The sequence below is a fragment of the Grammomys surdaster genome, unplaced genomic scaffold, assembly GCF_004785775.1.
Source record: "Grammomys surdaster isolate TR1022 unplaced genomic scaffold, NIH_TR_1.0 135, whole genome shotgun sequence".
Lineage (NCBI taxonomy): Eukaryota > Metazoa > Chordata > Mammalia > Rodentia > Muridae > Grammomys > Grammomys surdaster.
Window position 1 is genome coordinate 1,879,239 of NW_021604593.1, and position 18,763 is coordinate 1,898,001.

Here is an 18,763-nt window from a genome sequence, read left to right on the forward strand (position 1 = left end):
TTTCTTCTGACTGCTCAATGCTGCCTGGCAGAAAAATGGTCCAGTGCTCACTTCTGCTTAGAGAAATACTCTTTGATTTTATGAACATCAGGCTTGATGGCATCACTGCCAGGTTTCCAGCCAGCTGGGCACACTTCACCATGTTTCTCAGTGAACTGGAGTCTGGACTAGTCTCAGAACCTCATCCACAGAATGGCCAACAGGAAGATCGTTTATTGTTATCTGGTGAAGGATACCTTTATCATCAACAATAAAGAGCCCCCTGAAAGAGATACCTTCATCAGCCTTTAAGACTCCGTACTCCTGAGCAATGGCACGCCTGGGATCTGATATTAAGGGAATGTTCATGGGTCCCAGTCCTCCTTGTTTCTCGGGTGTGTTAATCCATGCCTGATGACAGAAGTGAGAATCCACAGAAGCTCCAATCACTTACTTGGCGGTTGAGTCTCTTAAATTCTTCTGCTCTGTCACTGAAAGCAATGATCTCCGTGGGACACACAAAAGTAAAGTCAAGAGGGTAAAAGAAGAACACAATGTATTTTCCTTTGTATTCACTTAGGCTGATATCTTTGAATTGTCCATCTGGCATAACAGCTGTGGCTTTGGAGTTAGGAGCAAGATACCCAATTTTTGTAATTTCCTGAAGACTTCTTGCTATCAGCAGGGTGGGGCCACAGGTCTCACAAACAGAAACAACCGTGAGAATGCAGGAAGACATCTCCCCAAGAGGTTTTTATTTTTAAAATGCCTATCTGGGCAACTTAGACTCTGTCTCAAGAACCAGAAACTCTGGCTGGAGACATACTCGGTGGTTAAGAGCAATGCACAAAAACTCTGTGCATTGGTGTTTTGCTACACATGTACCTGTGTGAGGTGTGGGATCCCCTAGAACTAGAGTTACAGACAGTTGTGAGATGCCATGTGCGTATTGAACCCAGGTCCTCTGGAAGAGCAACCAGTGTTCCCAATCACAGAGCCATCTCTACAGCTCCTGTAATAGTTTCTTTTAAGAAGCCCAAGTTAATCCTTCCTAGTAAGAGAAATTAAGTAATTGGTTCTTTACAGCTACTTCCTTTATTTTTTCTTTTTAAAATATGCCACATTTTATACTTTTGCATTTTTGAAATAATTCATTTATATTGTTTTGTTCATATGGACATAAATTTAACAGTATAAAATTCTTTCAAAATTAAAGAAAAAGTTTCTAATAATTATAGTAATAGATGGTTGCTATAAAAAATCATGACAATAGAAATATAATTTTGGAAGCAGAAGTCCTTATAAGTCCAGTTTTTTCATCAGAGGCATGTTTGTGCATATCCCGTTGAAACACTTTTATTTAAGTTTGTGTTTATTACTAGGAATTGAACCTATGTCCTCATATATATTGTGCTATTCTACTATTGAGTTATAATAAGCCCCAGTTAATTATTATAAAACTATTAAAAATATAAAAAATTAAAAGATATTAAGCTTAATGAGTTATAAACCTTCCTCTTATAAATTCTTTTGTAAAACTTGTTTTTATACAGTATGCTTTAATCATACATTTTGCCCGATACTCTTTACTGGGCATGCACCGCTACTGTTCAGCTACCTGTTGCTCCTATGGAGGACTGGGGTTCAACTTCCAGCATCTACATCGCTACTCACAAACATCTGTAACTTGGTTCTAGGGGATCCAACAGGCACACACATGGTACGCACACAGGCATGCGTGCAAAACATTCATACACATAAAGTAAAATAATCTAAAACAAAACAAAATACCCCGAAACAGATGTAATGGCATATGCCTTTCATACCAGCACTGTGGTTATATAGACAGGTATATATATCAGTTCAAGGACAGTCTGATCTACATAATAGGTCAGGTCAACTGGGGCTAGGCAGTGAGACCCTGTCTCCAAAAGAAAAACTAAAACCAACCAAGCAATCTTGGAACCTCTTGACTCTTCACTCCTACCTGAGTTCACATCACTACCAGCATGGGGACAAATCCACTTCACACTGGCTTCCCTGCTGAGGATTTAAGGGTCAAATTGGCTGTCTCCTCACAGATCCTCCCCATCTTCCCTCCCTACCCAATTTCATGTTCTTTCTTCCCTCTCTCAAAAATAAAAGAAAATTTAAATATCCCCCCAAACAAAAAACAAAACAGATAAATTGAAGAAGAAAGAGGAGGAGGAGAAGGAAGAAGAGGAAGAGAAGGAGGAAGAGGAGGAAGAGGAAGAAGAGGAAGAGGAGAAGGAAAAGGAGAAGAAGGAGAAGAGGAGGAGAGGAAAAACCACTAAGACAAAGAATACTAAAACAAACCAAAGCCATGAAGTCTGTTTGTATTGACTGGTAGTCCTGTACACAGGGTCTTCCCTGGTGTGGTTGATATACCCAGTGACACTCCATCAGAGAAGACTAATTATCCCTTTCCTAGCAGGTAAAAATTGCAAATAGCTTCTTGGTTTGGAGTAGGACCTTGTGTTTTCTTGTCTTTCTGTGCTGGATTTTTGTCTGGTTCGAACTTATGCATATCTTGTGTACACTGTCAGAGTCTCTGTGAGTTCCTATGTGTATCAGCTCTGTTGTGTCTGGAATATGCTGTCTCCTGAAAGTCACCTCTGGATCTTACCATCTTTCTGCCTCCCCTCCTTCATAGAATTCTGAGCCTTGAGGAGAGGGGTTGATGAAGTTATCTCATTCAGCCTGAATGTTTGCATTGCCCATTTGTGAGTCCCTGTTAATTACCACCTATTGCAAGAAGAAACTTCTGTGATGAAGGCTGAGCAATATACTGATCTGGGTATAGTAGTAGGCCATTAAAAGTCCTTTTTTGTTTTTTGTTTTTTGGGTTTTTGGGGGGGATTTTTTTTGGAGTTAGGGGTTCTTTGTGTAGTTCTGTTGATCAGACTGCCCTTGAGCTCATAGAGATCCACCTGCTTCTGCCTCCTGCTAGAATTAAAGGCATGTATTGCCACTGCCTGGCAAGAGCCATTTTATTGCTATATTCCTTTAGGTGAAAAACAGTAGTAGGTTTTCCCCTAGTCCATGACTTATTTAGTCTTAGGTTCTTGGCTATTTCTGCAGTGTCATTTATGAGTTCCATCTCATGAAGTGGGCCTTAAATCCAATTTTTTTTAAAAAAGTGGTTGTTTACTCCCATAACGTTTGTGCCTCTATTGCCTCAGTGTGTATACTGCAGGTCTCTACTGTAGGTGGCAGTGTTTGTGGCTGGGATAGTGATGGTTACTTTTTGGCTCCAGTACCATGCAAAGTACATTCTAGCACCATGAATATTCGTAGCAGTGAAGCTGCTAGTTGGGCAAAAACTCAGTTTCTCCGTATTGATGACTTCAGTAAATTCTGTTTTCAGCAGTAGGGGCTTACCCATCATGTTATGGAGAGTAACCAATAACCTTGGCTCTAGCCTATGTTACCTGCAGGGGAGTCGGTTGGACTCCTTTGACTGATGAGTCAGTGAGATGTAACACATTCCTGGCACTGAAGTTTGGTAGCATAAAATGTCTAGTAAGGGGCATTGTCTTCCACATTATATGGTGATGCCATTTAAATTCCTTTCATAATTGTGTATGTTTTAGGAAGCTTCCACAGTAGTGTGTTTGAAAGTAGGCTTTTCAAAGGGCCTTTAGTGTTAGATGTCCCTTGCCGTATTTCCTCCTTTGTTCTGAGAAAAAATTTTAAAATGTCTTCTAAGGAAGGGAATAGAACTTTGGGAGCTGAGGCTATAGCTCAGTAGCTTATCATATTCTTGGCATATGTGAAACCATGAGTTCTATCAGTGAATGAAGGAAAAAGAGGAAAAAGGAAGAGAGGAAGGGAAAGAACATTGCTAAGGGCTCCTGAGTTCCCTCCATGGCCATATGGACTATACCTCTCTTTCTCCACGTGTAGACACTGTCCTTTCTTTAATTATTTTTTCTTTTAACAGTAACTATTTCTTTGCATTTTCAAGTAATTTACCACCCACATGTGTACTCTAGACTGTAATTTCGTGTTGCTATCTAAAAAGTTGTAATAGATGTTAAGTCTCTGATTCATCACGCCGACTCTGTAGCCCTTCGGTCACTTCCCAGGCTAACTGTTGCTTCATATGATGCACATCAGTACGGTCTTTGGATCTCAGCATCCCTTGCAAATTGTTATCTTTATCTGAGGCTCCGTCTGGTTCAAGCTTTGTCCCTTTGATAAGAATATGTGTAGCTTTAGGCCTTTGCCAAAATAAGAATGGCCTCTATGCTACTTCCCCTCTGAAACCTCTTGACTTGGCCCCAACAGTTCAAATCACCCACAGTACTGTCTTCCATGCTCTAACTACAATTGCCATAGGATTAATCGCTGCTTAATGCTTCCAACTGCTTTTATAGTCCAAAGTTCCAAAGTCTTCCACATTCCTCCAACAAATAGCATGGTCAGGGCCATCACAGTAATATCCCAGTCCCGAGTATCAACTTCTGTCTTAGTCACAGTTTTATTTCTGAGAAGAAACACCATGACCAAGCCATCTCTTACTAAAGAAAGCTTTTAACTGGGAGCTTAATTATAGTTTCAGAGGTTTGGTCTATTATCATCATGGAAGGGATCATCAGAGCGTGCAGGCAGACACTGGAGTAGTTAGTACCTGAGAGTTCCATCACGATCTTTTAGGGAGAGAGAGAGAGAGAGAGAACCTGAGCCTGGCATGGTCTTTTGAAACCTCAAGTTCACCCAGTCCTCCAACAAGATCATCCTTCCTAGTCCTTCTAATCCTTTCATATAGTACCACTCCCTGGTGACTAAGCATTCAAATCTATGTACCTATGAGGGCCATTCTTACTCAAACAATCACATATTATTTACCAAGTTTTAAGGTAATGAGTCATGGTCCCTAGTCATCCTCTGAAGAGAAGGGAGTCCATTAACCTTTTTCTTCTTGTGAACCCAAAGATTTAAGCATATCATTTTATTTAATCACAGTTACTTTAAAATTATTTATTCATTTGTTTAGTTACATGCACATGCATTATGGAGATTGCACCAAAGGTCTTATACATGCTGAGTTAAGTACCCTACCACTGAAGTTCAGATTGCCCCATCTTTTATTCAGTAAAGGTTTTCAGGTAGACTCTGTTGATGTCACTTTCCTGCTCTGATCACTTACTTGCTATCAAGTGTGGATTGATATTCTAGGCTCACCTTGTCTATTTCCTGCCTTTTCTCTATTAAGCCTTGATATCCTAATAGGAAATGATACTTTAAGAGTAAATTTTGCTGTTAGGATAGCTCTTTATAACCATGTTGGCCATAATTTCTAAGCCTTTTCTTTGCCACATGCTAGTAAAATCATAAGACATATTTGGTTCATTTAAATGAACTTACTACTTACATTCAGAATTGTAGGGCCTTTGTTTAATCTCTTTGATGTTAATTTCTTTTCTGACACATTAAGTCTTGATTATGAACATAGGAATTATACAATTAGAATATTTAATAATTACTCATCTGCTCTCTTTTATTCTGTGTAAGAATTTCAGAATGGCAATACTACCTCCTCTGATAGCATTATTGCAAACAGTTTGAAACCTTTGTGTGTGTCTGTGCATTCGCATTATTCTTAAGCAGCTGTACTGAATTGATATTGTCAGTGTGTGTTTATGTACTTTTTTTAGCCCTCATTTAATCTTATTCCTGCAAATAAATATAAGTAATGCTCACAGTCCTAGTCTGGCTGACAGCATTACGTTCCCTGATAAATTCCTTAGTCAGGGCTCATTGAAACAATGTTACTCATGTTCTTGTGTGTAACTGTGGTGTTTACACTCAAAAGTGGCTTGCCTCTCATTTGCTTTCTTTAAATACTCCATCTCCTGCTGCCTGTAGGCTTTGCTGTTCAAACAAAACAGGAAACAGAAATCATTCATGACAACCTAGTTTTCTTTAGATGTAACTATTTTTCTTCTTAGTACCCCAATTGTTTTCTTTAAAGTCCAGTGATTTCCAGAATATGTCTTGCTGGGCATTATTCTCAAATATGCATTGTGATGTTTTAAATATTTTTCTTAATTTAGGAAAAAAAATTTTCAACTAGAGGAAAGTTTCGTTCCTCATTTCATGTGTAATGAGATTTCTTAAGAAGTATGGCTTTGGGAATTCTAGTCTTCTGTCTGGATTGTCTTCTTCCTGTCAAATATTGTTTGCCTGTTTTCATTGTTCTTCATTTTCTAACATATCTCTTTTCTTTTCTCTTTTCTTTTCTTTCCTTTTCTCTTTTCTCAATTGCTTTGTATTTTTTCCAGTTTTACTTCTTTCCACTGATTTAATCTTAAGTGAACATTTTCTGTTATGACTTATTTCTGGTACCTTTTTGACTTGTATCATTTTTAGGTTTTGTCTTTTTGTTTGTTTTGTTTTTGTTTTTTTTCGAGACAGGGTTTCTCTGTGTAGCCCAGGCTGTCCTGGAACTCACTCTGTAGACCAGGCTAGCCTCGAACTCTCGAACTCAGAGATCCACCTGCCTCTGCCTCCCAAGTGCTGGGATCAAAGGCGTGCGCCACCACCACCCGGCTAGGTTTTGTTTTTTAAGTATTGTTTATGATTTTAAAATATCTTTTTGAACTTCTATCGATGTTTGCATTCAATGAACTATAAGTGGCACCCCTAAGTCAAATGAACAAATAGATTTAATATTGCCAGATGCCCAAAAGCATTTTATTAATTTTTATCCTTCCTGACAAGGTGTTGTAATGAGGCTCTATCAATATTGCCAATGCCCAGAGTATGCATACTTAGAGAGTAACTTACATTCCTTTTTAAGAAAGAGTGAAAGATATAGACTTTCTTCCTAACTGTTTTACCAACGTCTTCTTGAAAATTAGCAGGGGTATTGGTATTTGAGAGGATGGCAAAAAGAATAGAAGAAAGAGTGAGGGGCTGCTGGCAAGACTATCACTTGACTACAGTATCTGGAGGTGCTGGTACAAGGAGAAAACACATCATTTTAGTTAGGATTAGGTGTCATGATTGCCTCAGGATGCTGGTGTCACTGCAGCAATTTGACATCTCTTTTGCAGATTTTAAGTGGGAGGCTGAAGAAAGGTGCCATGAATATGACACCTTGTGACATGGTGTACTGTATGGATTCTCGTAGGGATGTACACAACAGGTAGGGTGTATATAATCAAACAACAGTTGCAAAGTTCATGTTGGATGCTGAGGACTGGGGATGTAGACACCTGTGCAGCTTCTCTGATGGTGTGGAACAGGTGGCTTGTCAGAAGTGTGTACACCAGCAGGCTTGCTAGACTGCTGTCTCTGTGCCCATTGGACTAGAATATCCTAGACTCCTTGCCCAGTCTTGCGTGGACCCTTGCCAGCACTACCCAGTGAGGAGCAGAAAGCCAAAGTGGGAGAGCTGTTTTCTAATCTCTTTGGTTCGTTGTTATAAAACTTTCTTAAGGTTGTAGTTGAACTGAACTTACTGGAACATGAAACTTATCCCCTGTTGTTGGCATTTGTTTGTATGTAAATCTTTGCCCCAGCATTGTGTAAGCTATACTGCTGGATTTGACCTCTTCGATTTTTAGATAGGTTTGTGACCCACAGGAGGCTGTAATACTTTTCAGTGTGGTCTTGGCTTGGCTTATTGAGCTTATTTGTTGCCTTCCCATTTTGGATATCCTGTAGCTTTCATTGGTATTGATTTTTTTCCCATAGCCTTAATAAGGCAGTTTGGCATGAAAATACTACAAAAATCCTGTGTTCACTTCTACTCTGTTGAATTTAAGCAGGTGTTTGTTGAGAACTGTTAACAGTCTGAGAATCTATCATGGCACTGTTCTCTGCCTCATACCTGGGAAACCTGACAAAGCAAGCAGAAACAAGGTAAATGCCATATTGAGAGCTCTTTAACGTCAGCCATGCCTATATCCTGCACGTACTCCTTATTCCTCGTGGTGAACTTTATTAACCCTGTCAAACTGATTCCATGAGGCCTGCTCTGCAGATGGGTCACAGATCATTAGTCCAAGGTGTTAGACCGACAGAGCTGTTAAGTGGTAGAGCAGTGTCTTCATGAGCCGTTCCCTTTGCTGCCTCGGGTGAGCAGTCACTCAGGTCATCTACACGGCTCCATGCTGCAGCTCTGTCTAGAGAAACAAGCAGTGCAGATGGAAAGAAAGCATAACACTGTTTAGTAGCTCTTAATACTTGTGGTCAAAACTGTTAAGATTGGGATCATCCCCCAACCCTCCCACCAAACACACTCTCATAGGTGAAGGAAAGCTAAGTTTACTGGCCTCATTTTGTTGTTCAAGGTGCCCACAGTGGGAAGGGGTAAGGATTACAGACCAGCTTTTTATGGCCGTCTTTTCTGCATGGCTCTGTTGTTCTACCTTTCTTTCCTCTTACTCTTTTTTGTACCCTAGGAAGCTGGGAGTAGGGGTGGGGGGAAATCCTATCCTTTGTGGATAATCTAGAGAAAAGTTCTTCTCTCGGAATTTTGCCCCTACAGTCATCCCTATGGATCTCCTTATTCTCCACCACTGAGAACACACCGGTGGCGGGACTGGGGAGACTCTCGTGGTAGGAAATTGCAGAGGTCAGCAGTACTTAATACTATTTTGAAATAATTCCTAGAACCGTGTTTGGCCATGGAAGTAGCAAGTGCTAGAATGAGAACAAACAGTGCCAATTATGAAGACAGGATTCCTGGGGGCTGATGTGGTAGAGGGAGGAGAGAGAGTCAGAATGGACTCTCCATACCTAGGCACTTTGGTCTTTTAACCTTCTTATTAAATTATGATTTCTCCTTTAGGAAAACAAATGAGGACAAAACACATGTCTTGTGTTTTATATTTGATAATGAGCAGGTTTAGTACTGTTTGGTTCTCAATCAACCTGTGTTGAAAGTGTCAATTAACCAATAAATATTATGAGAAACAAGAGTCAGAGATGGTTGTGTCACTCCTGCTAATGAGCTGCTAATGAAATTGTGCCTGGGTGGGAAAGGCACACACTGTGGAGTCCTCAGGAGTCTCCTCTGAAAAATGAGCAACAGCAAAACCCAGGCCTCAGCTGACACATACAGACACATTTAACTCCTTCATTCCCAGGTTGTCAGGTTTTCAACTCTTCATTATGAAGTGAAGCTTGGTGCTACAGTTCAGTTGTGGTAAGAATTTTTAAATGATCTTTATTTTACTGGATAGTTTAGAAGCAGGTTAGAGGCTGAAAGGACTGTACTTGTGGTGTGTAGTTGAGACCTCACTGCCTTGGGTCTGTAGGCGATTCCTTTTTTTTTTTTTTAATTTCTCCTTAACCCTAACACTCCCTTGCACTCTCCCTCCCTCTTTCATTTCTCCTCTCTCTCCAATGAAGTCCGAGTAAGTTCAGGATACTGTAAAGATGAGGGAATAAGGAGTGGATGGGGAATGTATTTTACAAAGAGATGTGTCAGTAAATGGTAAACACTGCCAGGAAACTAGGTACCCAACATGAGTGTAAAAGCCCATGTGCCCAGCTTACCGGGCTCTGAAGTACATGCTAGTCCTGCTTGCCTGGTCTTGTAAGGTAAGAAAGGGAAGAGAGGTGAGAGCACAGGCAGTGAGCTGACTAGGAACTAAGCACAGGTGCATTATGGGCAGCTTTGCCTTCTTCATCTCAGTCTCCTTTATTTTACCCCTGAAATTATTAAATGTGGGTCTGATGTGAAGGGTTATTGTGTGTGCTTAAGAGTCAGATACCTTTGTGTGGCAACGCTGCTGGAACAGTGGAAGAGCTCCTCCTTGCTTTTCTGGTCCTTACTGCTGCTCAGTCTTCTCATTCCATATTCATTCTCCAAGGTGAGGCTCTGTTGTGTCTGAGCAGACAGTGAAAATAGCCTGATGACCTTTTGTTCCTGGAGCTCTCCCCATTTCTATGCTGAGCTCCAGGCACTTCAACACACTCAGACATTGCCTTCAGGATCTGGGATCTAGGTGTCCATGTCTTTCTCCCCTATTTATTTACTAGACTCCAGTAGCCTAGATTGGTGTTGTTTATGGGTATGTTCTTTCTGGTGGGTACCAACACACATGCCCCAGAGCACACAGTGTATCGTAATAGAAGGAATATTCAGAAAACATTAGGCTCTTGCTTAGGCTTCAGTAAATGTTCACTGGCAACCTTGTTGTAGAGAAGGCTTGCTATGTTCAGTTATTCTTAGTAGAGCCCTTGACGTGATGCCTATTCCAGGCACTTTTGTCTTAACAGGAATCTTGTTGGTGCCACTGCTGCCGCTGCCATTGCTGTATGTGTGGTATACCTGTGTGTTTGTGGCTGGGTGTGCCATGTGTATCCATAAGGAGACCAATGCTGTAGTTCTTTCTCTATTGCTTTCCACCTCATTTTTTGAGACAAAGTCTCTCACTGGACCTAGAGTCCACTCTTTGGTTAGATTGGCTGGCCCATGAACCGCCAGGATCCTCCCCTCTCTGCCCCTGCCAATGCTCTGGGTTCACAGAAGCCCACCACCACTCCCAGGTTTTTATGTGAGTGCTAGAGTCCAAACTCAGGTTATCATATGTGCACAGTAAGTCCTTTACCCATGGAGCCATTTCTCAGCCCCAACAGGAGATTTTCTAAGTAACTTATAAAGTATTTGTCCTTGGAGATTGTATGAGTGAGGGTTCTCTAAAGGAACAGAACTAGTAGAATGAACGTCCACTATATGTATTGCAAGAGAAGGTGTGGCCCTGATTTAGGGAGGATCACTGACCTCAAATGATCCAGATTTAAGGTGGGACTCCAAACCGCAAATAGTCCAGTTAACTAAAAGTTCCTTAATGGGTGTGCCCAGCATCTTGGGTTTCTAGTTAGTTCCAGTTGTAGTCAAGTTGACAACCAAGTATAGCATCGTAGAGATGCTTGCCTTTGTGAATTCTGTGATTATAGAGCTTAGAGACCAGCTACCATCTGTCTGTTGTGGGATGAGAAAGGAGACATTGGGTTGGGCACAGAAGTAAGGTTTTGGAGGGTTCTTTTTTGGGGGGGGAATCATGAATGTTGATGAGAAAGCTCTTTTCAGGGGCTTTACAGCAGCCTGGAGAGCTCTGCTTGCACTGACGCCACCTCAGAGAGCCTTTGTAGGGCCGCATGCAGAGTCTAGATTCTATGACTATATTTTATTCTCAGAAAAAGTATCAGTTTGGTGAATTTTTTATTTTACTTTGTTTGTCATTGTTTAGTCCTTAAACAAAATGTGTCAGTATAATCACAACCCAGAATATCATTCTTTGTTGTTACTAAAAAAAATCTGTAATTCATTTAAAAAACAACAGCACAAAGTACAGTTTAGGGTTCATTGCCCGAGAGATCAGTGCACACTCTTCAGTCACTCGTTCAGCTTGTGCCTTGGAGACAGTGATGCTCATCTGTGTGTAGCCAGAGACCTTGCCAGGACTTGTGTGGGGTTTGATTAAAAAGGCAAAGGCAGGAGGAGATGGTTGTGGTAGTCATGGCAACCAGGCCTGGGCTGTCAGAGCTGACCAGCCCTTGTTAGAGAGTTGGTGGTGGGCGAAGCCTGCAGTGTTACTTCCCATGACATATTCTTTCTATTCCTTTCTGTCTGGATCTGGCAGAAGGACTACTGTGTGCCCTAGAGCTGGGCCCAAGCTGTGGGCCTAAGTAATTGGTCCCTGCTCTTCAGAAATTCAGTTATTTAATGAGAAGATTTTACTCTTAATATATACCTGCAGAACTTTAAAAAAAAGTCTGTAGTCTGTGTTTCATCTGGGTGGACATTTATCTTTTGGGGACTTTTGGGTTGCCTTTTTTTTTTTTTTTTTTGGTTTCGGTTTTTTCGAGACAGAGTTTTTCTGTGTAGCCCTGGCTGTCCTGGAACTCGCTCTGTAGACCAGGCAGGCCTCGAACTCAGAAATCCTCCTGCCTCTGCCTCCCAAGTGCTGGGATTAAAGACGTGCACCACCACTGCCCTGCTTGGGTTGCTTTCTTTCTTTTTTTTTTTTTTTGTGGTGATAAAATAGTGTCTATTTAGAATGAGTCATCTGGACTCAGTTTAGATGATCCCAGTCTTGTTGGCAACATCCAGAGCATCATAACAGGAGCCAAGCGGACACACGCCTTCTTCTCTGTCAGGCTTTATCAGGGTACTGACTTTGGCCACAACAATGTCATAGAGTTTCTTCACGGCCTGTTTGATCGGGTGCTTGTTGGCCTTGACATCCACAATGAACACAAGTGTGTTGTTGTCCTCTGTTTTCTTCATGGCTGACTCAGTGGTCAGTGGGAATCTGAGGATAGCATAGTGGTCAAGCTTGTTTCTCCTGGGTGCACTTTTCCGAGGATATTTTGGCTGCCTCCGGAGCCGCAGTGTCTTAGGCCACCGGAAGGTGGGTGAAGTTCGGATCTTCTTCTTTTTGTGGCTGTGAACGCCTTTCAGCACTGCCTTCTTAGCTTTCAAGGCCTTCGCTTTGGCTTCGGCTTTGGGAGGGACAGGAGTTTCCTTCTTCGCTTTTGGCGCCATCTTGGCAAAAAGCGGGTTGCTTTCTTGAAGTACATTTTACTTCTTCTGAACACTGAGTAGTTCTTTCTCATTGTTTTCTACAAAGAGAGAAACGTTAGAGAAAGTAGATTCTTTTTATTTGATAGATAAAGATGCAAAGATTGAGAAAGATTTCGCTAATTTCACTGGCTACCAAAGATATATATGCCTGGGTAGCAGAGTTCTGGGCCCATGGTGCTGTGTGTCTTGTCACAGGTGCTCAGTTGTCTTTTTCAAATGCATAGCTTATAGTTCACACACCAATGAAATGGAAACAACACATAACAACCTAACAGTCTCTCACTAAGTGACACACCCCGCTACCAACACTGAAGGCAGGACTCCCTTGCAGTGGGTTGACGTGGTAGGTTGAAAGCCCAATTGCCAACTACTAAGTAGGCCACCATGCCTACATGTACTGGTGCAGGGAGGGCAAGGGGGGCTACTTGCAAGCATCTGATCAAGGCCTCAATTGTGCTCATCCAGGTCCACTAGAATCCTAGACACTCAAAAGTCACAAGGTCAGAGCCTAGGCTGGTGTGAAATAGGCTCACTAGAATGGCCCCTTGTGCCCCCTTCTTGCTAAAGTATGTGACTGTGTGCCCTGAGTTACAGTGGGGATCAGCATCTGGGGAGCTGCCTGGAGTCTGGGTTTTCAGGGCCTGTAGGGACATATCTTGTTCTTGGTCCCTGCTTCTGATTAGGGTAGGCAGTGTCTCCCAGACATTGCTCTATCTTGATGTCAGCATATTCTGACGTCAAGATATTGAGTTCAGGGCCTCCATCTTTTCTCCTCTTCCTCCTCTTCTCTTCTTCCTTCTCTTCTTCCTCCTCCTCCTTTTTTGTTGTTGTAAGTGTTCATGCTCTACAGATAGTGGGACCACCTTTATAGCTTTATGGCTCTGTATCCAGGTTTAACTAAAAGCCCCTGGAGTGGAGAATCTCTTAGCAGGAACTCACAGAACATACATACCTCTTCCCTCATGAAGCCACGAACAGCGAAGCATCTGCTAGCAGGCAGGCAGGCACGAGAACATCCATTTTAGCTGGCACTGTGTCTGCTGAGGCTGGGCAGCCAGGTGATGCCTCAGCCTTATAGTCTGAGGAAGCCCCTGCAGTTGTGAGTCCAGGAGGGGCAAATTTAAGTCACTGGGTCCTAGGAAGGGCTAGGACAAATACTGAGTCAGGCAACATTTGTTACTGGGTGAAATGTATCTTTTCCAACAGTGACAACTTGGCACCTGTGGGCTGAATTCTATTTATAGTTATGTTTTGTTTAGCTTTCAGATGTGCAAATTTGACTTCATGTGGAAAGGGCCCTTTTCACAGGCCCTACTATTCCCTATGTTCTGACAGATGACCCTTCTCACAGCCTTTTACAGCCTTCCCCCGTAGCCAGTTGTCTCCTTCCCCTGGGCTCATGTTTCCTTATCTGCTCTTCTTCCAGTATCCCCAGATGCTTCATGGTCTCAGGCTTCCTGACTCTATTCTCTTGTCTTTCCCAGAACTGCCTTCCTGGAACTGTTTCTAGGCTCTGAACTCAAAAGCTGTCCTGGCCCTTGGAAATATTGGCAGTCATTAGATTACATCTAATAAACTGATTGCTATGCAGGGATTAAAAGGACAGAATTCTTCATCTGAGCAAATAAAAATTTTCAACAAATGTATTGAGAGATACTTCTTATACTATCAAGTTCACTCATGAAAAGTAAACGGTGAGACTAATTCTCAAACACCCCTAGGAAGGCAGGCAGAATACAGGGGCTGTTTCTAGTCTATGATGTTCCCTAGGAACAGAGGAAGAATACAGGTGCAGTTTCTAGTCTATGGTGCTCCATAGAAAGGCAGAATTCAGGGACAGTTTCTAGTCTATGATGCTCCCAAGGAAGGCAGGCAGAATACAGGAGTAGTTTCTAGTCTATGGTACTCCATGGAGCACCAAACTTAATAGAGCAGAAAAACTAAAAAAAAAATTCTGCGGACCAAAGCTTACCTCTTACTTTGCTGAGTTAGTTTAGAAACAACCAACTACCATCTGTCTTCATCATTATCACATTTTGCAAAAGGACATTTTAATACTAAAACAAATCATTATTAGTTGTTCTTAATTTCCATGTTTCCAAACCATTGGGGTGAGTTGCTACTGTAAACAAAATCCTTCAAAGCCTGGTGGCTTAAAGCAGCAGTAAGTCCTTTTATGTAGCTCTGACTCTTTATATAGCTCATGAACCCTTCATATACCCCCAGAGATGCAGGTAAAGGAGCCAGGATGGTAAGGAATGGGACCACAAAAAGGAATGTAAATACTGAAAATGAGCCACCTGTTATAGATTTAATGATATAACCATGCCAAAGAGGGTCAGCAAGAAATGACAACCTGACTGTGTATAAAGCCAAAGACGAAAGTGCTGCATTTCAACACTGAGATCTAGTTTGGTAACTGTTTCTCATAAAGATAGGGGTTGACATTAAGATTTTGTTTATAGCATTTTATTGTGTGTGGTGCACATGCCATGGCTCATATACCATGGCTCGCGTATGGGGGTCAGAGGACAATTGTAGGAGTTAGTTCTCTTCTTCCACCATGTGGGGCCCAGGGATTGAAGCCAGGTTTGTGAGGGTTGGGGCCAAGCACATTTGTTCACTGAGCTATCTTGCCAGTCCATTGGTTGGCACTTTTGAAACTATTTGCTTTACATTGTAGTGTTAAATGTATTATAAATATATCACAGATGATGAGAGCCAGATTTCTCATAGCCAGAGAAATAGTCATAGATAAAGAAAGTGAGAAGACAGACGGCTCTGAAGTGTTATATTCGAGTCTGTAGTATCAGTAAAAAATTTTATGTTTTGAAATATGTATAGATAAGGGCTGGTGGAGTGCTTGTCTAACACAAAACACTATGTCCAGTCCCCAGCACAACATAAAACAGACATGGTGGCACAAATCTGTGGCCTCAGCACTCAGAAGGAGGCAGGAAGACCAGGAGCTCAAGTCATCCTCAGCTTGGGCTACATGAGACCCTATCTCAAAAGCATGTATACACAGATGAACAGAAATAGAGATGTGCTTGTGTGTACTACTTTATACACGGATGGGGGTCCTCACAAGTGCAGGAGCAATGACTCCCTAGTAGGAGTGAACATTTCTGTCATTAGTCTTGGTTTCTAAACACCAAGAAATGAAACTATAAGGTAAACGTGGAACTTACGGTACCAGGAAGTAAAGAAATATTTAGAAAAAGGAAATGGTGCTGAGGATGCAGCTACTTACTAAAATAATCCAAGAGCCAACTAAAGGAGCCTCCTAATTGTTAAAGCCGAGACACTCGAGCAGCAGCAGAATTCCTGTTCTTGAGCTGGAGAGATAGCTTTGCAAGCAAGAGGACCTGATCTCCAAAACCCACATAAATGGGGGTGAGCATGGCGGCTCCCCTGCAATTCTAGCCTTGGAACTTGACGACTGTGTGTGGGTGAAGGTTTGAATGACACATCCTCCATGCCTTGTCCCTAATTTGTGCCTGTTTGGGGAGGTTTAGGAAGTGTGGCTTCACTGAAGAGTTATGTCACCTGGGCTTTGAAGTTTCAAAGGGCCATTTTGAGTTTGCTCTCGGGTTCCTGTTTTGTGGTTCTAATTATGAGGGGTTGGTAGCTTTTTCTGCTGCCAGTTTCCTTCTGGAAGGGACTCATCCCTCTGGAACCATGGACCCCAAATAAACCCTTCTTTTGTTAAGTTCCCCTGGTCATTGTGTTTTATCATAGCGATAGGAAAGTCACTAATACACAGGGGATTCCCAGAGTACTGTAGCAAAGGAGGCGATGCTTATTTGTGAGCTCTGGGTTTGAGAGAGCCTGGCTTACAGAATAAGATGGGAGGAAATTCTGATGTTAACCTTGGACTTCCACACATATGCAGCCACACTTTTGTGAACATGCATCTATACATATGCATACAACATACAAATTATATATATGAAAAGAAAGGAAAGAATGAAAAAAAGAATGAAACAAAACCCAGTAACTTCTAGACCTGATTAGTGGTAACACTGGTGACGTTTGAAAGTGGTCCTTCATTACTTAACGCTATTATTATTTTTTCTGTGACAATATGAGATTTTAACTTTGGGAAAGGGCATTTGGAACATGTGGGAACTGTACTGTCTTTTCAGTCTTTTGAACAAATTTAAAAATAGCTCAAAGTAAATTTCTGAAGAGCAGCTTGACAAGGCTTGTTATGGCTAGGTGTGGTATGACCTCCCTCCAGCATGTAGTTTGCATCCATGTTGACTCCGTGGTTTCTCCTCTGCTTTGGACAGAGGTTTAGCAGTGACAGGTTTTCTCATGGTGATGATAGAAACCCAAGGGATAAAAGCCTGTTCCAAATGGCACATTTGTTAGTCTCTTGTTAGCCAAGCCATGTCCTAAGCCAAGTCCACTGGAAAGTACACTCTGCCCTGAGTCACTGAGTTAGGAAGAAGAGCAGGGTCACATAGTGTAGTAAAGGGCAGACACTGTTGAAGTGTCGCAGTCCTCCATACCTACCTGTCTTGTATTTGGGTCCTGGCCTGTGACAGCAAACAGACAGTCTTAGGGGAGGTAAAGCATGAGGTAGCTGACTTTAGAAATGAAGTCTCTGTAGACTGGGGTAATAAGGTTTTTGATCTGGTTCCAGAGAGTCAGTGGTGGATCAGCAGCCCCTGGAGGATTTGGGGTTTACAGGTTGGGATCACAGTCTTTTGCCCCTTGTCTCAGCTTCCATTCCAAGCCCCCCTTCCTCTCAGGTTGTCTTGTGAGTCTCTGCTCTTTCCCAATGCTTGGTTGATTTGTTTGCTATTTTTTTCTTCCTTTACATAAGCTATGAGATGCAGGTCAGATCACACTCCAACTTGGCATTTTTCCCAGCAGGGTGGAAACATTCGAAATGCTGTATTTTCTGTTGCCCCTGCAGCTGCTGCCACAACTGGTTTTATAAATTTAAGTGAATTTAACCTGTATTTTGAGTTCATGCTGTTGTGCTTCCTCTTGCCCCCTGCGGTGGCTCATGTGAAAAGAGCAATTTTGGAATTTTCACCAAATTAAATAATTATTCACATAAGATTCTATTTTCTTCCAGGGCTATCTTAGCATTGTCTAACGGGTGTGTCTGGAGCTTATATATTCATGTTCTTTTGTTTGCTGTTTCTGTCTGAGACCAAGATCAGAAAAATTTAAGTTCAGTATTATTATTATAAGCATTAGTTCTTTACTGCCAAGAATAACTCTTAACGTGACTAATTGTTATGAATCTATTTGCTCTAGTAAAACTCTGTCAATCAACAAAGATTTTCCTTTCTGTATTAAAATTTTCACTCAACTAATAATCATTGAGCGTTCACTGGATACTGAGCCATCGATGCCTAGGAAGAAAATGATGAACATATAACCAGATAAACTTTAAAAACTTATAAATGTGGATTGTGTACATGCTGTAAAAAGTGATTGGTGGTGCTGTGAAACCATTTGGACAAACAGATCGGGTCTGAGGAGTCAGCTGCTCAGAGCAGTGAGTGGCCCTTAGCTGGGCTGGGAGGGTGAGATGGACGCCAGATGGAGCATTTCAGGAAAGAGAACAGCTGGTGAAATGGGCCTCTAATGGAGGGGTCATGTTCTCCATGGAGTGGAGTGCCGGGAAAAGGGGGACAAGGCTGTCACTGGAGGGCCTCAGTGGCTAGGGAAAGGGTCCCCCCCGCCACGCCTCCCTTCCCCCCCTTCACACGCACGTACGCACGCACGCGCATGCGCATCCCCAGATGAAAAATGGCAATAGTCTGGACAAAAGCAACTGTGGAAAGTTGGGGAAAAGAATTTGTTTTTATTCCTGGGTTTTACATTTCCCTGTCCCTTTAAATAATTTTTGTTAGCCAGACAGTGGTGACTCATGCCTTTAATCCCAGCATTTGGGAGGTGGTTCTCTGAGCTTGAGGCTAGCCTGGTCTACAGAGTGAATTCCAGGACTGTTAAGGCTACACAGAGAAACTTGTCTTGAAAAACATAAATAAACACATAAACAAACAACCAAATAAATGTTATTAGACTTATCAGCCAGGCATGATGGTACATGCCTTTAGCCCCTGTACTCAAGAGGCAGAAGCAGGCAAACCTCTGTGAGTTTGAAGTCAGCCTGGTCTACATAGTTCCAAATATCCAGAGCTGCATACTGAGACCTGTCTCATAAAATGAGAGAGAGAGAGGGAG

The 18,763-nt window shown here is 42.0% G+C and overlaps 1 protein-coding gene and 1 pseudogene across 1 annotated transcript in view; one reads left to right on the plus strand and one right to left on the minus strand.

The window, feature by feature from the left end:
* Window positions 1-18,763, plus strand: part of Sil1 (SIL1 nucleotide exchange factor) — a 229,223-nt gene that overhangs the window by 130,686 nt on the left and 79,774 nt on the right. The gene's annotated exons all lie outside the window — the stretch shown is intronic.
* On the minus strand, window positions 48-718 carry LOC114617176 (annotated as a pseudogene).